This window comes from Adiantum capillus-veneris, chromosome 13 (assembly GCF_014529385.1).
Source record: "Adiantum capillus-veneris isolate H3 chromosome 13, ASM1452938v2, whole genome shotgun sequence".
In the NCBI taxonomy this organism is placed as follows: Eukaryota; Viridiplantae; Streptophyta; class Polypodiopsida; order Polypodiales; family Pteridaceae; genus Adiantum; species Adiantum capillus-veneris.
The window spans coordinates 59,101,756-59,119,675 of NC_140943.1; the positions used below are offsets into that span (position 1 = coordinate 59,101,756).

Genomic DNA, 17,920 nt, shown 5'->3' on the forward strand with positions numbered 1-17,920 from the left:
TGGAAAATGATGCGGGCCACCCCAAAGGTGTTTGGAAAAGTTTATATGATATTTTTGAGTGTTAATAATGTACATAAATCATGTTTGTACAAAGTTGCAAAGGCGGTGTGTGCCAGCTGTCTCTATGCATGCATGCCAGTTGTGTGAGGTACATAGTTTTGTTGTGTTTGTACATGAAAGTTTCTAGACTTCAAATAATGACCTAGTATTAAAACAAATATCTGAAAACCTAAAATTTTATCAGCTTTGGGTCATGAGTGAGCTTGGGTTTTGAAGGAGGAAGATATAGCAACAAGAAGCCATGATTGCTGTTGCGAGGGATGTCGGCGTTTGGGAGTAGAGCACTATGTCATGCTAGTCAAGCGCTTGGTAGAGTTTGAGAGAGGGGGGGTTCCTCCTATAAAATCTTGAAAGTGAGGTGCTTGAGATCTTCACATGAGACTTTCTTCATGAAGATCATGGGTCTTTGCAACTATGGTGAATAGGACTTTCCGTTGTGAGCTCATCTACACATCTAGGGTTTGCTCATGTATGTTGTATTTGTGGGAATTTAAGTGCAGAGTTTTCCACAAATATTGAGAGTATTTTTCTAAAGTTTTTGTGAGTTCTTTGCTGAAGAAAATTTGGGTTTCAATAGCTCTTCAATTGGGCATGGTTTGCCCCTTTTCTGTGTGTATATCAGGGTGTATGTGAAGCACCTTTGTGGGCCTATAGAGAGAAATCAAATACCATGAGGCCATGCATTATTCTCATGAAAAAAATATATTTTAGGTTTTCTTTTTATTTGGAGTTTATATTTTTCTTCCTTGGTTGAAGCTATCCATAGTGCATGTTATAGTGGTGCAGAGGGAAGCTAGTCGATTCTAGTCGAGGGTCTTTTGTGCTAAAGGGTTGAGTGTTTGGTGAGGAGAGACAATCCCAAACCTCTTGATTAACATATTATATTAATACTTATTTCTTTTTGTTTTTAAAAGGTGTGTGTGTGGGGGTGTGTGTATGGTGTCTTTTTCTCCATCATCTTTTGGCGATCCTAATGGGGAGGAAAAATTTGCTGATTGTGCACCCAAGTGAAGTGGTTTTGTTGTGAAGCTTTAGTTTCCTTGAGGATAAAGTGGTGGTGTGGTTGAAGCACAATACTTCAACTCTTGTGAAAGTATTTAATTGAAGAAGAATCAACTTCAAATGGATAAGATATAGTTGGCCAATGCTTACAAGGAAGAAGGATTCTTGCACTAAAAGGAGAATCTTGCAAACATGGGAGCAAGGGAAGCATGAACGTTTTGAAAGGTTTGGAGCAAGACTGATGGCCATAGAAGAAACTACTAAGTTGAGGGATTTGCAGCAAGATGTTCAAGCCAGCTTTTAAGAGTTTTTACAACACTTCAAAGGGCTTTGGGTGCTTATGTTGAGCCATTAGGACTTTTTTTGTGGTCTTCTTGTGGCGTTTAAATTGGACGCTTAGTGAAGTTCTTCAAATGCTAATGAAGGTTTGACCAAGCTAATGGCATAGGCATGCAAATACATGTTTGCATTTTTTCTATAAAAAAATATGTCTCAATTTTATCTAATGTTGACCGCTGGGTGAACAACACAACATAACTCAATTTTCGTACCAAAGTCTTATCTTTTGCGAGTTATGAAATGCTGCGGATTATGGCTATAAATGTCATTTGTAATGAGTAGTTATTCTAGTTTCAGAATCTGGGGTGCAATGGCACTTCCAGATTGTAAATACAAAGCCATTTGACCCTTTCAACCCCATTTTGGTTAAACCTAAGGTAGCCTTAGTATATAAGGTACCTAGGTCATTTTGTAAAGAAGACTTTAATCATAATCAAAACTTGAGCGCTGCCGTCTACTGTGTGTGAGAGAGAAAGAGAGTGAGTGTGAGCTTCATCCTCTTGCTACGCCCGGCTCGCTCAACACATTGGAGATCCGACTGCACCATTGTTGTAGGCTTGAGTAGAGCTACGCGACAACGCCAAGCATTCCACGCGAGACAAAGCGCACACGCCGACGCATCTATGAGCTATTTGTGGCCGTAAGTGTATCAAACGATGTTTGGTTTCTGCGTGCTAGTAGTCTATAGAATCGTGGCGACATAAGCTACGCATTGATACTCATAAATTTCAGTTTCTGGCACTTTCAAAATTCTGCTCTGTCATCCTACGCGTTTTCCGCAGATGGGTTTAGAGTGAGGGTTTTGAGTGTAGAAGCTTAGGGATAGGTGTATCCTAGTGAGGGGATGGTGTTCCTTAAGTTTCGTACGAATCTAGCATGATTAAGTGAGTTACCTTCCGTATGTGTGTATGTGGCTAAGTGGTGTAGTTCAGAGCAGTGAGGTTCTTGATTGTGGTTTAGTTGGCCTTCTAGAGTGTTGTATGTGTAGGATGGTCTCATCCTAACAAGCTAAAGAGATTTCCTCCGTGTGCCTATCGTGTCATCTGTGTCCTCGATTGACATTATGTTGATCTAGGTAGTGTTTGCATGCACTTCATGGGTGTGTGAGTCGCTTCCATCCAACATTGGCGCCGTTGCCGGGGACACAAGGACCTAAGTAGGTTTCCTACTAACACTCGTGTGATGGTTGCTTGATTTAGTTTCGGCTAAAGAAAGTGTTTTTCTTAAGTGGATCCAGAAGAGGATATTCCTCGATCAAGTGGATAGCCAGGAAGCGTGTGTCTTGCCGAGGATCTGCGACTAGATAGGTTTAGTTAGGATCTGTGGATTAGATTTGTTGTTGGTGGTCAAGTGATTTGTGAGGTGATAAAAGCGTTTACTAGTCCGTGTGTGGCAGTGAAGCGTTTTTCTACTCATAGATGCAAAACCCCATATGATTTGTAGGAGTAGCTTTAGGTAAGTGATCCGATTCTGATCTAGAGCTATTCAGCATTGAATTATTTGCTAAAGTGCTTGATTGCATTTGAAATCACGAAAAAGTGTGCTTTTGAGGGTAAAAATGCATTAAACAAGCTTTTGTGGATATTTTTGTATGACTGACTGATGTTGTGCATATAAAAGAGCATTTGCAAGGGTTCTATGAAGAAAACTTGCAATTCTGTAAACATAGACATCCTACGCGTAGGATGTCTCAAGGGGGTTCTTGAGACCAAATTTGAAAATTCTGATTGCACCAGTGTGTTCAGAAGGGGGGGTTTACCTTAAGTATACATTGAAACTAGAGTTTTGACCAACTCTTAACACCCAAAAGACCAAAGACGGAGTGTCAAAAATGTGAAAACAAGAAACTTAAGATTCTGAGCACAATTTTGCATAAAAACTGGTAGGAATGCTTGAAAAGTAGTGCTCAAGACTTGGGGATGCTTGTGGATTAATTCTGTCAAAAATTTCATCAGTAGACATCCTACGCGTAGGACGTCTCCAGGGCACTTTTGGCAGGGAATTTGGGAAAACTGAGGTTACCAGTGTGTTCAGAGGGTAAGTTTTACCCTAGTGACATATTGACTTGGGTGTTTTTCCCTATTTTTGTTGACCAAAAGATACAAGGAAGAGTCAGAGAACGTAAAATTTCAAAAAAGGCTTAAATTGAGTGATTTTTGCATGTTTTTGCAATTGTGAAGCATACTTGCACTTGCTAAGAGCATAAAGAAGCATCAGGGACACTTCAGTCTCAAAAAATCAGCAGTAGACCTATGCGTAGGATGACTACAGGGTGATCTGGTGGAAATTTTGAAAATCTGAGGTTACTAGTGTGTTTAAAAGGTAGGTTTTACCCTATTTTCACCTGGAAAGTGGAAATTTGACCAAATTTTGACAGATCAAAGCCAAAAGACGAGGATTGCCAGACATCCTACCCAAATTGTGTCCAAGGACTAATTTTGAGACCAAACCATAGGATGACTCCATAGGCATGTTCTAAATGTTGTATTGAGTGCATGTGATAAATTTCATCTCATTTGGGTCAGTGAAAGTAAAGATTGAACAGACTTTAGCGTTTTTGGAAATACAAAAGGCAAGAACAGCTAAAATTTGGGACTTTTGAACTCCAAACCAAAATCTAAGCATACCACTGGGTTACTGACATCAAGGGGAAGCTATGGGACAAGTCTGGGGTCAAACAGGCCAAAAAGACATCCTACGCATAGCATGTCTACTTCATAATTCTGAAACCAAAATTCTACTGTGACCATACCATGCTGTCATATAGCCTTAGGCAAGCCTCCTAGGCAAATTTGGTCCAATTTGGAGTTGTTTTGACTTGGGAATTCATCAGAACGGACATCAGGCTTTTGGAACAGATTCTTGATCATTTGACCAACCTATAGGTGTCAGAATCAAAAAGTAAAAATAGTTGTGAGCTTAGCACATCAAGGGGAAGCTACAGTGCAAGTCTGAGCTGAAACAGAGCAAAAAGACATCCTACGCGTAGGATGTCTCTAGGGTCATAAAGTGGTCAAAATTCTACTTTGGCCATATAGGGTGGTTCCCAGTGTCTCAAGGATTCTAGAACTTTTTTCAAAAGTGAATTTGGACCTTGTTTGGCCTATTTACCAAGCAAAGATAAGAATTGTCAGACATCCTACTCTTGGAGTGCACTAGAAGCTTATGCAGCCCAAATCTTGACCTATTGGCATCCAAATTCAATTCCAAGCATACCATTGTGTTGCTGAGCACTAGGAGAATCTTGGGATCAAGTTTGGACAAAATCTGAGTAGTTAGACATCCTACGCGTAGGATGTCTCTAGCTTGATTTAGGACTCCAAACCAACCTATGAGCATACCACTGTGATCAGCACATCAAGGAGAAGCTGGGGTGAAAATTTCAAGTCATTCTGAGCAAAAAGACATCCTACGCGTAGGATGTCTCAAGGCCATTTTTAGGTCCAAATGAAAATCTGAGCATACCATTGTGTTGCTGGACTTAAGGGGAGTCTCTGGACCAAATTTTGTTAAATTCTGAGCATATAGACATCCTACGCGTAGGATGTCTCTAGGCCAGTTTTAGGGTCCAACTGTAATTTTGACCATACAGAAGTGTTCACAGTGTCACAAAGATCCCAAATCTTCTTTTAAAATTGAATTTGGACTCATTTTGACCAGTCTAAACTGCATTTCACTGTTTTGGCCATAACTTTCACAAACGGTATCGGATCGAAAAAGTTTTTATATCAAAACATAGCCTCAAAGCGTTCAACTTTGAAAAAAAACGTCGTTTGAGACCTCAAAATTCATTTGCAAGTTAGGGGTGTCTAAAACCGACAATTTGCGAGAATTGTGACAAAACGGTTGCGGTTTTGGACATAGTTTCAACTTTTCCCTAACCAAAGCACTTAAACATAGTGGACTAAGTCTACTTGGACCAAGCAAAAGCTCTTAAGCCCAGAAATCATGTCTACCCTAGATTCAAACGCAGCTTACACAAGCTTGGAGATCCCGACGATAGAGGAACATCCTCCCTCAATGGATCTTCCAAACTTGCAATTGATAAAGATCCATCTTGTTGAGAGAGTTTGGATGATTGGTCATGAGAGTGAAGGACTATATAGATACATTGACGACAATGAGGTCAATCTTTATAGGTGCTCAGATCCATAACTAGAAGAGATAACGGATTACAAGCTCTTATATGTCTACACATACGGAGTCTACTGTCAATGGAGATCTATAGTTGTCGACAAGTATGGACGAGAATACAGAGTTGTAGAAAGCACAAATCCACAGACTGTACTAGAAAGAGGTGGATATTTAGTCAATGAAGGACCAGAAATGCCTCCACCAAACATGAGAATTCCTATAGGAATTCCAAGAAGAGAGCCACCCAACAAGGCCATCGATTCAAAGGGGCTAGTAGATATTCTATCTACCCCAGTCACGTGTACGATAATGTTAGCCGAGTTGCTCAGAATAAGACCAAACATGTGGGCTAATGTGGGTAAATGTCTAGAGAAATTTGGTGTAAAAACCCAAATGACTCAAATCGAGGAAGGCATCAAAGAGCTTGAAATGCCTCAACTAAATACTAGGCCAGTGCCATTAAACAAGGTAGGCGAGTATTACAAGGGAGAAGATGGAAACACCACCCTTCCTATGGAATTCAATGGTGTAAAAACCATGGCAATCCGTGACAGTGGAGCTAGCGTGGCCATTGCAACCAAAGAAGTTTGGAAAAAATGGGGAAAACCTGCCTTGATATCCACACGAATGACCCTGTAGCTTACAGACAGACACAAAGAAAAGCCCCTAGGACTCCTAGAAAAAGTACTTGTTACTTCTTGTGGCATTGAATATGAACACACTTTTGCTATTGTTGACTTTGGCAAGAAGAAAAACTATGACATCATTCTGGGAAGACCATTCATGCGACAATTGAAAATGGTTCAAGATTGGGGTTATGACCATATATACATGAGACATATGGAAACCATAACAAAGATAAACTTGAGGGACCATAGCTATAGGGATGTGACGAGAACACTGGTAGAGGAGTTTGATTCCGCCACAGTAGCAGGATCCGAACTTCCAGCTTGGTTAGGTAAGCCTAAAGAACTATGGATGTGTGGAGCTTCACAATGTGGTAGCTTGAAACGTGAGGAATGTATCCTAGAGCGAGTTATAGAGGATAGGGACTATATCCCAGAACCATTTCCTGAAGAAGAGTTAAAGCCTTTTGGATGGGAACACATCTTGGCTACTCTGGACGTGTGCGCCGTGGAGGATGCTCCCACAACAAAGTTTTGTGATGAAAATGGCTATGATGTCGTTCCTTATTTTGTAGTGAGTGTAATCCATGAAAACGAAGAGATCTAGACATAAACAAGCTCTTGAAATAAGGAGCAAACAAATAAATGTGGAGAATCAAAAGATGAAGAAGACGACGAGTTCTATGACTCTGTAGAACACTTCGAGCTTCAAGAAGATCAACGACCCAGGAATCAATGTCATCGCTACACGAATAAAGTGCATCAAAAGTGGATTCCAAAGTCCTCGGTGAAGACACAGCCACCACAAGAATCCTCATACACGGCTCCTAATAAGGATGCAAAGACTCAGCTAGGAGGAATACGACCAGAGCAACGAGCTAACAATTCTCTAATCAATGGGCTAGAAAAGTCCTCCAAGAAATTACCACCCACGAGCAAACAGACAGTAACTCTCCACTACCAGCCAAAAAATCAAGGGAAAGTACAAGAATTCAACCTTGCTGAGGATAGTAGCAATAGTGATGAATCTTACGACATCCCCTATCATCAACTCAGGCCATCACTATCACCAACCCCTTCAACAACAACCATGACAGGTCAAAAGAACAGGACAACAAGTCAAATCCAAAAAGCTCGACAAATCTGGATACCAAAAAGCCAGATCGGCCAAAAACAGATATGGATCAAGAAGACAAAGATCTCTAATGACAAATCACAAGATCCAACACCAAAACAAAAACAAGGAAAGCATGCACGAATGGGTAAGAATATCACTAAATTGCAAGCTTTCACAACTCAGGTTTGGGCCCCAACGAAGTTGATTCAAGAACGAAAAAGTCAGGAATTCATTTGGATTCCAAAACAACCACAGTATCAACTTTAAAAGCCTAAATCCCGTCCCCAACCAAGCGTACAAGGGTTGAAGCAAAGACCACTATCGACTCACATAACAAAAAGGTGGATCCCAAAGAAGTCTCTTCAAACACAAACGAAGCACGGCCAAGTATGGGTTCCCAAACGAGAGCCAGCAACAAAACAGCCAATAATCGCAAAGAAATAGGTCCCGAAGAAGAACAACAAAACTGCTGTCAGTGCATCATCGCTTGAATTCTTACAATTCTTCCTACGATTACAGTACAGTTAGAAGAGAGCAAGTCGCTTCAATCAAGCAACGATACAGGAGCTTCAAAGACCATTACATTGCTTAGAATAGGAAGCCTCACCAACAAATGCCAATAAGCAAATTGCTTATACCCACATCTTGCACAACATAAATCTTTTCCATGCATTGACTGTGTATACATAATAGGGCTACATTACAAGGCCTGCATAGGCACAACTTTTAATTGCCCAAGCACAACACATACCCTTTGCGATACCCTGTCGTAAATGATGACTCCAAATAGGAAGGGGGGAGGCATTCTGAATGCGGACCTAACATTATGACTATTAGAGGGCAATGATTTTTGAGATGCATTGAATTTTTGCGTTTTATTGTGATAATGTTTTGACGAAATTTAGAGTATATGCCCTCATAGTAGTGTTACAGAGGAGTATGGGGACAAAATCCATATATGAGCCCCTAGGGACATGTGTATAGTGTACATAGCATTTAGATTTCTATTTGAATGATTTTTCTTTTGTTGAGTTGTTTTAAGATTTTCTTTGTTTATTATTAAGAAACAAATAAAAAAATCCATAATCCACATGAAGAAAAGACTGACGAGAGACCTGAGCACTACAAAGAGAAGAAGGTACAGAAAAACGATGAAACTTCACGAAGTATGTCTCAGCAGCCACTACAACAGCCAAAGAACTTGTCACAAATCAGTGTCAACATGCAACTGACAAGTCATAAAAGTCACAGTCGAGTAGCTAAGCCACAAAATGAGTGAGGTGTTAGTCCCAAAGCTTCAAGTAATATTCTCTGTGGTCTAAGCATCTTAGCTATTCTAGGTACTGCTCAAGCTGGAAGAGTTGAGCATAATTACGTTGTGTCGCTCATGTTGGTATAGGTGAGAAAGAGTTGAAGTCTAAATACTTAAGTCTAGTGAAGTGAAGGAGAAGGTCCAAAAGACACTCACGTACTGAGCACAGTGAGATACGAGTGGAGAAACTTCTACATCGAAAACCCTTCTTGGAAAGGTGGAAGCTATTGAGACATCTTTTGATGTCACATGTGCTACATTTATTCCTCGAAACACCCATCATCTCCTTCTTTCACACTGCATGCTTTTGTTGACAAATTTCTCATATGCATATAGAGTGTCCCATAATTGGCACTTTCATGAGGCACTCTTTCCATGTTTCACCCAAGCACTCACCTTTCATGAACCTGTACTTCACGTTCAACTGCTCAACTCCAATAAGAGCGTATACCAAAGGAATTTTTTTCCCACTGGGTTTTTTCCATTTGGTCATCCAGGTTTTAGACCCTAATCTAAAGACACCTATCACCATCCTCTTGTACATATTCCTTCTACATCAACAATAAGGAAATGCTACTCAAATCAATTGACAAATGAATTGGAGCACCAATTTCTGATCAAAGCATACTTCTCCTCAATGGCGAGTCGAAGAATGGCTTACAATGACAAAACTGCAGACAACACTAACAACATGATTGCACAGGAACAAAGAAGTCCCCAATGAAGAAGAGCAGACATAAGGGTAATCAAAGGATCTCAAAAGCTTGTCCTTGATAATGTGCATCGAATGCTCGACAGGGTTTTGAACCTCAAATTAGAATAATTAAGTCCTGGATTCGGCCTGATAGACAGACTTTGCATTGGAGTGCAACTTGGCCTAAAGAAGTTAAGGGTTTAACCATACAATTTCTACAAAATCCTTACAAAGTTGTCATTGGCTCACAAGATCAGAAAGCCAATCACTCAATTCTACAGATTGTAGAATTTGTTTCTGAGAATCACAAATACTTGAACTGACAGATTTGAGCAAGGGATGGATGGAGCTTTCTCTATCCATGATGATAAGAGTCAAGTTAAATGACATTGGGTTCTTTTTGAATTAAGATCTGGCAGTGGACCTATAATGACAGACACAGATGCTACAGCTCGGAGCGTGGATGTGAAAGACATAAAGTTCGTCATCAAATATGATTTTCCTGAATCATGTGAAGACTGTCTACATCGAATTGGACGAACAAGACAAGCTACTGCAAAGGCTATAGTCTATACTTTCTTTACATTAACAAAACGACAGCAAAGACCACATCGCCATCGACAATCAGGTCATGTCGGGGACGACATGAACGCGGAAGGGGGGAATGTTGACCGTTGGGTCAACAAAACAACATAACTCAAGTTTCGTACCAAAGTCTTATCTTTTGCGAGTTATGAAATGCTGCGGATTATAGCTATAAACGTCATTTGTAATGAGTAGTTATTCTAGTTTCAGAAGCCGGGGTGCAATGGCACTTCCAGATTGTAAATACAAAGCCATTTGACCCTTTCAACCCCATTTTTGGTTAAACCTAAGGTAGCCTTAGTATATAAGGTACCTAGGTCATTTTGTAAAGAAGACTTTAATCATAATCAAAACTTGAGCGCTGTTGTCTACTGTGTGTGAGAGAGAAAGAGAGTGAGTGTGAGCTTCATCCTCTTGCTATGCCCGGCTCGCTCAACACATTGGAGATCCGACTGCACCATTGTTGTAGGCTCGAGGAGAGCTACGCGACAATGCCAAGCATTCCACGCGAGACAAAGCGCACACGTCGACGCATCTACGAGCTATTTGTGGCCGTAAGTGTATCAAACGATGTCTATTTTCTGTGTGCTAGTAGTCTATAGAATCGTGGCGACATAAGCTACGCATTGGTACTCATAAATTTCAGTTTCGGGCACTTTCAAAATTCTTCTATGTCATCCTACGCGTTTTCCGCAGATGGGTTTAGAGTGAGGGTTTTTAGTGTAGAAGCTTAGGGACAGGTGTATCCTAGTGAGGGGATGGTGTTCCTTAAGTTTCGTACAAATCTGGCATGATTAAGTAAGTTACCTTCCGTATGTGTGTATGTGTCTAAGTGGTGTAGGTGAGAGCAGTGAGGTTCTTGATTGTGGTTTAGTTGGCCTTCTAGAGTGTTGTATGTGTAGGATGGTCTCAGCCTGACAAGATAAAGAGATTTCCTCTGTGTGCCTATCATGTCATCTGTGTCCTCGATTGACATTATGTTAATCTAGGTAGTGTTTGTATGCACTTCATGGGTGTGTGAGTCGCTTCCGTCCAACATCTAGTCACCAGATCCTCTTAGCCTTTTGGGTGTTAGTGCAGCCCCACATACCAATGCCCCACTTTTGAATTTGAAAATTTTTGTCACTTTTCCCTCCCCCCTTTTGGAGGTTTTGTAAATGTATTTATCTCTCTACACCCTCTCTCTAAAATGAGTTTGGAGAGTTATGCTTGGATTTAGACTTATTTTTCCCTCCCTAGAAGCATAGATTGCAGATCTAAAGCTCCTCTACCTCCCTCACTCTCACTCTCTCTCATGTAGTAGCTCACAATAGCTCTTTCTCTCTATATTGTGCATTGGTGCAGACCTACACATCCTTGCAAGCTCCATCTCCATCTTCATTGGAATCTCCACCTCCACCTCCAACTTCAACTCCAACTCCACTTCTAGCTCTAGCTCCAACTCCACCTCCACCTCCACTTGCACCTCCATCTCTATTTCCATTTCTATCTCCATCATTAGCTACACTTGCACCTCCATCTTGATCTCCACTCCCATCTTCATCTCCATCTCCATCTCTATCTAAAATTTCTATGCCAGACATCACCAACATGCTATCAAAGTTTACATTACGTGTTGATTTGGAGCAGGAGTATTCAACCTTGTGAAGCAATCGAGACAATGAGTCTATTCCAATGGACATGCAATGATTGCAAGGGAGGAAATCCATTGACCTTTGGATGGATGGTGGATTTACCCTCTTGATCCTTAGACAGGTGCATCTCCACCATTCCGCAAAATCAAACAACTCTTATGCTTTTTGGGTGACGACTACCATGGAATGTTATACTATTGCTAGAGGCTTTACACTTTGTACTTGCAAGAGCTCTCAACATGTAATCAAATAAAAAAATCTACACATGGTGCAAGTTGCAAGCTTAGCTGAAAAGGAACAATTTCGGGCATCAATCTTGATGGCAAGGATCAATTCATTGTGCAAATAGAAAAATTAAGGAAGAAACTTGCAGAGAAAAAGGTGAAGCTTGACAACGATAAAGAAAGCATTGATCGGGTTGTAGAAAATTACATGCGTCTTTGGCATTCAACTTGAAATCTCAGACAGTGCGTTGAACACTTTACTCACCTTCCTATGGGATTCAAAAAGAGACGACAAAAGTACAGGGCTATGGGGCTTCTTGCTAAACTTGGAGGCGCTCATCAGAGACGTGTGTACCAAACAAGGTAGTTGCAGGTTGTATGAGTGTAATTTTCTTGTAGAATTTAGTAATTGATTCCGTTTCTATTTGATTTTTGCAGAGAATGTGTGGAAGCAATTTTAGGTTACAACAGTACCGAGGAGTCGGTCAAAATGTCCATACTTCACAAGTGGTTTATGAGAAAGATATTCTAAATATGATATCTAATCTGGCACATGCTACATTGCGACAATCCCTTCACTATTGTTGAAGGACTTTTAGAATATTATTCCCCCTTGCGACATGCTTATAGTGTGTGATTCAGTCAAGATCAATGATAAGGGGTATAGAGAATTATATACATTCATAACAGGGCATTGATCAATGTTACCAACCCCATACAACATGGCTATGGAAAGAAAAACTACAAAAAATGACGTTTCAACCCTGCTAGGTGGGTAAAAGTGGGTGGATGGCAACATGCCAATGTCCTCAAAGAGTTTTGTTTACAACACATTCAACAATGTTTAGATTGAAGTAGAAGCAAAACAATGAGCTATGATCCAATATTACGATATCACAATAGAGAAAACATGTGGAAAAGTTATGTTTGTGTTACAATTAGAGGAAACATGTGGCAAAGCTATATTTGTGTTAGAATTAGATGAATGTCAGGTTGTCCAAGACCAGAGGGTGGAGCACACAAGCCTTACACTCATGAGAACGGCATTGGTGGGAAAAGGGTTAGAATGTGAAGAGGCGGCCAAGGCGCTTGGTAGGGAGCGGCAAGGGCAAGATTTTGAATGGGTGCAATCAGAGAAGAACATATGGTGGTAAGCGGCATGGACACTCCTACACGAGGACCATGCCAGTTTGAGGTGGTATTTCAATCGTTCAGGTATTCAAGAGGCAATAGATTAACAATGCAATGGTGAACTCCTCAATGTCCCTGGCATTGGTGACTTTAAAATAGAGTGGCACCTTGGTGGCGACTTGAAGACCCTAAAATGCATGTTGGACACTAAGGGCGGTGCACATACTTTATTTCCATGCATTTTATGCTACTTGCAAAGATGCCTAGGGATGTATTGGGGAAGGGCATATGGTTAAAAGATCAAAAGTCTGTAAGCAAGGAGGTCAAACGAGAATCAAAAGGCAAGTGGGGGGGACACATGTGGTTCAATGGCATCATGACTTGCAACCAAAGCGAGACACCATCTTGTGCAAGGGAGGATCCAGATCGGAATCCCATTATTTCAATTCCCCTTAGCCAAGTACATGTGTGCTCCTTGCATTTGAGACTTATAGGCCCAACTTAGAATTTTGGACACATTGCTAATGCTCCACATAAAATATGCATGGAACATGGAGCCATAGTCGCGGTCAGACTTGAAGGGACCTTGTCATCGATGGCTTCACTTTGATGCAATAACCCTCTCAAAGGACCAAAAGAGCCCGACAACCACACAAGATAACTCTGATAAGATTTGTATGGGTGATGCAAAGGCAAGACACTTGCTTTCAAGCTATTGTGAGGCTCAAAGCCATACTCCTTTTCAGATATGGAAGCAGGTGTGTGACATAAGAACCTACCTTAGCAATGAGGCAACACTAGGCCTAAAGAGAGCGCGTGCGTGGGAAGCATGCGATGAGATGGTGAGGCTGCTTGAGCAGTCACACCTTAGTAACGATGAGATACAATCATTCAAGGTGTCTATTAATAAATTCATAGAGATAATGGTCAACACATGGGGTGAAACCCACATCACACATTACATGCATAGCTTGTTCACCCATGGTTCATAATTCCTCAATGAGTATGGATCCCTTGTGCTATGGATCAATCAAAGGATGTAAAGATCACACTATTAGGCAAAGGCTACCAATTTTAAGAGCACTCAACATGGTGGTGGCAACATCCACAGCAACGCATTTCACAAGACGTTCAATTGGTTCTACCATGCACTAACTAGTAGGAAGAAAAGGGCAACATCCAACTTGTCTCTTAGGCATCATATTAGGAAAGTGGTGAGTGTCCAAAACAATTCAAGGATACCATGGGTTGGATGCATGCGAGAGAGCATCGACATGGCGAATAAATCGATGAATATTAGGGCACATGTGGCTTCTCACACAGTAAAGTTTGTCATTTCCACTTGTCGGAGCATATTAATGATAAATTGTAGTTTTTTTAAAATATGGGTCCTATAAATATCAAAGTGAGTTTTTAAAGTCTTATATAAGTTTGTGAGTTCTCTCTCTCTCTCTCTCTCTCTCTCTCTCTCTCTCTCTCTCTCTCTCTCTCTCTCTCTCTCTCTCTCTCTCTCTCTCTCTCTCTCTCTCTCTCTCTCTCTCTCTCTCTCTCTCGTCTCTCGTCTCCTCCCCACTCTCACCTCCCACCATGGAAACCAACAACTAGAAAACAACCAAGAAGCCAACAACCAGGAAACAACCAATCAAGAAACCAAAATTGTCATCGAGAACTTGGCCAATACCACAATTGAGCAGTCCTTTGATTTTCTCGATCCACTCCCACATACTCAGAGGTCAGTGATACCCAACATTGAGTAACTACAACAACTGAACAAAGAGGCAGAGTGCTTAGAGGATGAGAGCGAGCTCCAAGAGCAAAAAAACTATGATTGGAATCAACAAGATACCCAGAGGTTAAAGGAGGAAGAGTTTTATGAAGAGGAATAGAAGTATCTGATTGTAGAGGCAAAGAGGACTCACGAGGCACTCCAAGAGCGATGATACCCAAAGATTGTTGAGGTCTTAAACACAGAGATGAGTACAAAGTACAAGAGACATCGGGAGCAGAGGCCTAACAAAGATTCACAACTACTCACGAATGAGCAGGTGGTCAAGATCATAGAGAAGGTTTGTAATAGCATGATTCAAGAAGTCTATGAGATGTTCCAGCAAGAAGAGAGGAGGAAGGAAGAAGAACAATGGAAGGAAAGGGTGGAAGAGGCAATCCTCTTTGCAAGGGAGAAGAAGAATAATAAAAGAGAGCGGAGAGAAGGAAAGGGCCAAGAAGGCCACCCAACTGAGCCCCAAGAAGCTACCCCAGAAGAGTCCAAAGAAACAACCCTCAGCTAAAGTAACATGTGGAAGTAGTCATGCACCAAAAGGGAAGATGGTGAAAAAGAGGAAAAATCCTCCATAAACTGTAGAGGACGCCAACCAATGTGATGAGAGGTGCAAGAAGTACAACAACAATAATGCCCCCTGGGCTCATACTGCTAAGCTTCCACCACCACCACCATCTCTCAAGAAGAAGCATTGCTAGAGACCTGGGACATGTGCATTGCGTAAAATCCGTAAGTACCAAAGAAGTACAGATCTTATAATCCCTAAGGCCCCATTTTCTTGGCTCGTGAAAGAGATTATAGACGAGTACTTAGACAGTGTGACCAAGAGGGAAGCAGTGACACTAGGTGCATTGCAGCAAGAGCGAGGATATCATTGTATCACACTTTCAAGACACCATTTTGGCAATGGCCCATGCTATGTCCTTATCACTTTGCATTTGGTGATGATTGCTTTCGTAAAAGCTAGATAGGAAATACTTGTAACTTCTCAAGTGGCATCTTTGCTAGCTTTATCATGTAATTGTTTGACAATGAAATTATCATATCTATGTTTGGCAATTTCAATGTATTGTTTGGAATTGTAAGCCTGTGTTGGTTATGTATTTGAATGTGGTTACTTGGGTCAATTTCTCTAATCAATCTGCTTAGGGGATCGTGTTAGCCGGACAAGTAGCAATAAGGGGTCATGTGGTGCAAATATTGATGTCCACAAGCCTTTTGTGCCCCACTGCTATGATAATGCCAATTGAAGGAGACATTTTGTGCCCCTGTGCACCACAGAATGGCTCCTTTGGTCGGCATTATCACAACAATGGGACACAAAAGGCGTGTGGGGCTCAACTAGGGCAGGAATACATAATGTTAGTATGAAAATGGCTCGTGACACACAAACTGTTGAATCTACATAGACAATTTGGTGTAGCTATGTCTTTATGTGATTGGGATAAGTGTTGAAAAGGAACCATCCTTGCATGATGTGAAGGTCAAGGAAGTGGAATAGGTACCAAAACCACTTGGAGAATTCCTAAAGCGATTGTAAGAAGCATGTTGGGAGAAGACTTGACAAAACAAGAGAAGAGAGAGTATGAAGTTATGTTTGAAGGTTTTCCAAATCTATTTGCTACTAGAAATTTGGAGCTACAAGGGGCAAAAGGGATCGAGCATAAAATCAAATTGAAAGAAGGTGCCAAGCCAAATGTACAAAAGCTTAGAAGATTGGGGGTGATTCATGAAAAGGCACTTCATGAAGAGGTAACAAAGCTTTTAGCAACATATTTTATCTTTCTTGTCAAGGAGTCCAAGTAGGTATCCCCATAGTTATTGTGCCCAATAATAATGGAAAATTTAGGGTGTGTGTTGATTCAAACCTTTGAATGCTGCTGCAAAAAGAAACCATTATCCATTACCCTTCTAGGATTGAGATTATCCAAGTTGTAGGTCATGAGAACTACTCAATTGTGGATGGATTTTTTAACTACTTTGAGGTTCCTATAGCAAAGGAAGATCAATTGAAGACTACCTTTATCACTCCTTAGGGTTGTTTTGCCTATAAGAGGATGAGTTTTGGATTGCTTAATGCATATGAATGAAGTGATTTCTCCCTACTTGGGCAAGTTTATGCGGGTTTTCATGGATGATATTGGATGCTATAGTTCCAAGATCACACATTTGGAGAAGTTGGAGCTGAGTTTTGAGAAACTTCAACAAGAGGGTGGGCACCTCAACCCAAAGAAATGCAAGTTTGCGCATGCTAGAGAGATTTTCTAGATATCCTATATAGAAGTTGAGCCAAAGAATACAAGGTTTTGAATGGAATGAAGAGATGCAACAAGATTTTGAAGGAATTAAGGAGGTATTATGTTCTTTACCAACAATGAATCTTTGTAACTTGGACTCCATTTTCTATGCATCTATTAATGTGGGTTTAGTAGCTTTTGGATCAGCCCTTTTGCAAAAGCAAGGTAGAATGTTCAAGCCAACCTATTTTGAAAGAAATATGAAGAATGTAAGTGAATTATCCTACAAAAAGATGGAACAATATGTGTTTGCATTGGTTCTTGCTTGTCGCAAATTCAGGACATATTTGTTGCCAAAGAAGTTTTATATATTGACCACATCAAATGTTTTGCCGAATGTAGTGCAAAATTTAAAGCCTAGCAAGCACATTTTGAAGTGGACCATGGAGCTACAAGAGTATGAATTTGGGTTTAAAGTGGATCTCTCTATGAAATCTCACTTGGCTAACATAGTGGTACACAAGGGAGGGGAGGTTACATCTTACCCACGGGTTGATAATGCTTGTCATGAAGAAGAATTGGACATTGATGATGATTATGCTATGATGTTTGATGGTGCATATAGAAAGGTGCTTTAGAAGGCCAGTGGTGGGGTGATAATCAAGAATCCAAAGGGCGATGTAATCTTTTGTAGAGCTTATGATCTTATGAATTTGAAAGCAAAAATGAGACCGAGTACCTAACCCTTTTCCTTGGGTTGAAGTAGTGCATTGAGTTTTGATTGAAGAGAGTTATTGTAAAAGGGGACACATTGGTAATTATGAAAAAGTTGATTGGTTTATGTAAATCTAAGAAAGAAAATTTGAAGAAGTGGTTTTATGGTATCAAGAAGCTTTTGTATGCATTTGAGCAGGTACAATTCAAACATGTTCCTCATGAGCAAAATAAGGAAGCTGATGAATTGTTTAGAAATAACTTGGATGCTTTGGTAACTCCTTTGCAGGTCAAAGAAGCCTTATATGCAAGAAGGAAATAATTACAAGAT

At 40.7% G+C, this 17,920-nt stretch overlaps 1 pseudogene; it reads left to right on the plus strand.

Annotated features, from left to right (window-relative positions):
- Nucleotides 1-14,831: 14,831 nt before the first annotated feature.
- LOC147444079 (uncharacterized) lies at nucleotides 14,832-15,609 on the plus strand (annotated as a pseudogene).
- The last annotated feature ends 2,311 nt before the right edge of the window (nucleotides 15,610-17,920 follow it).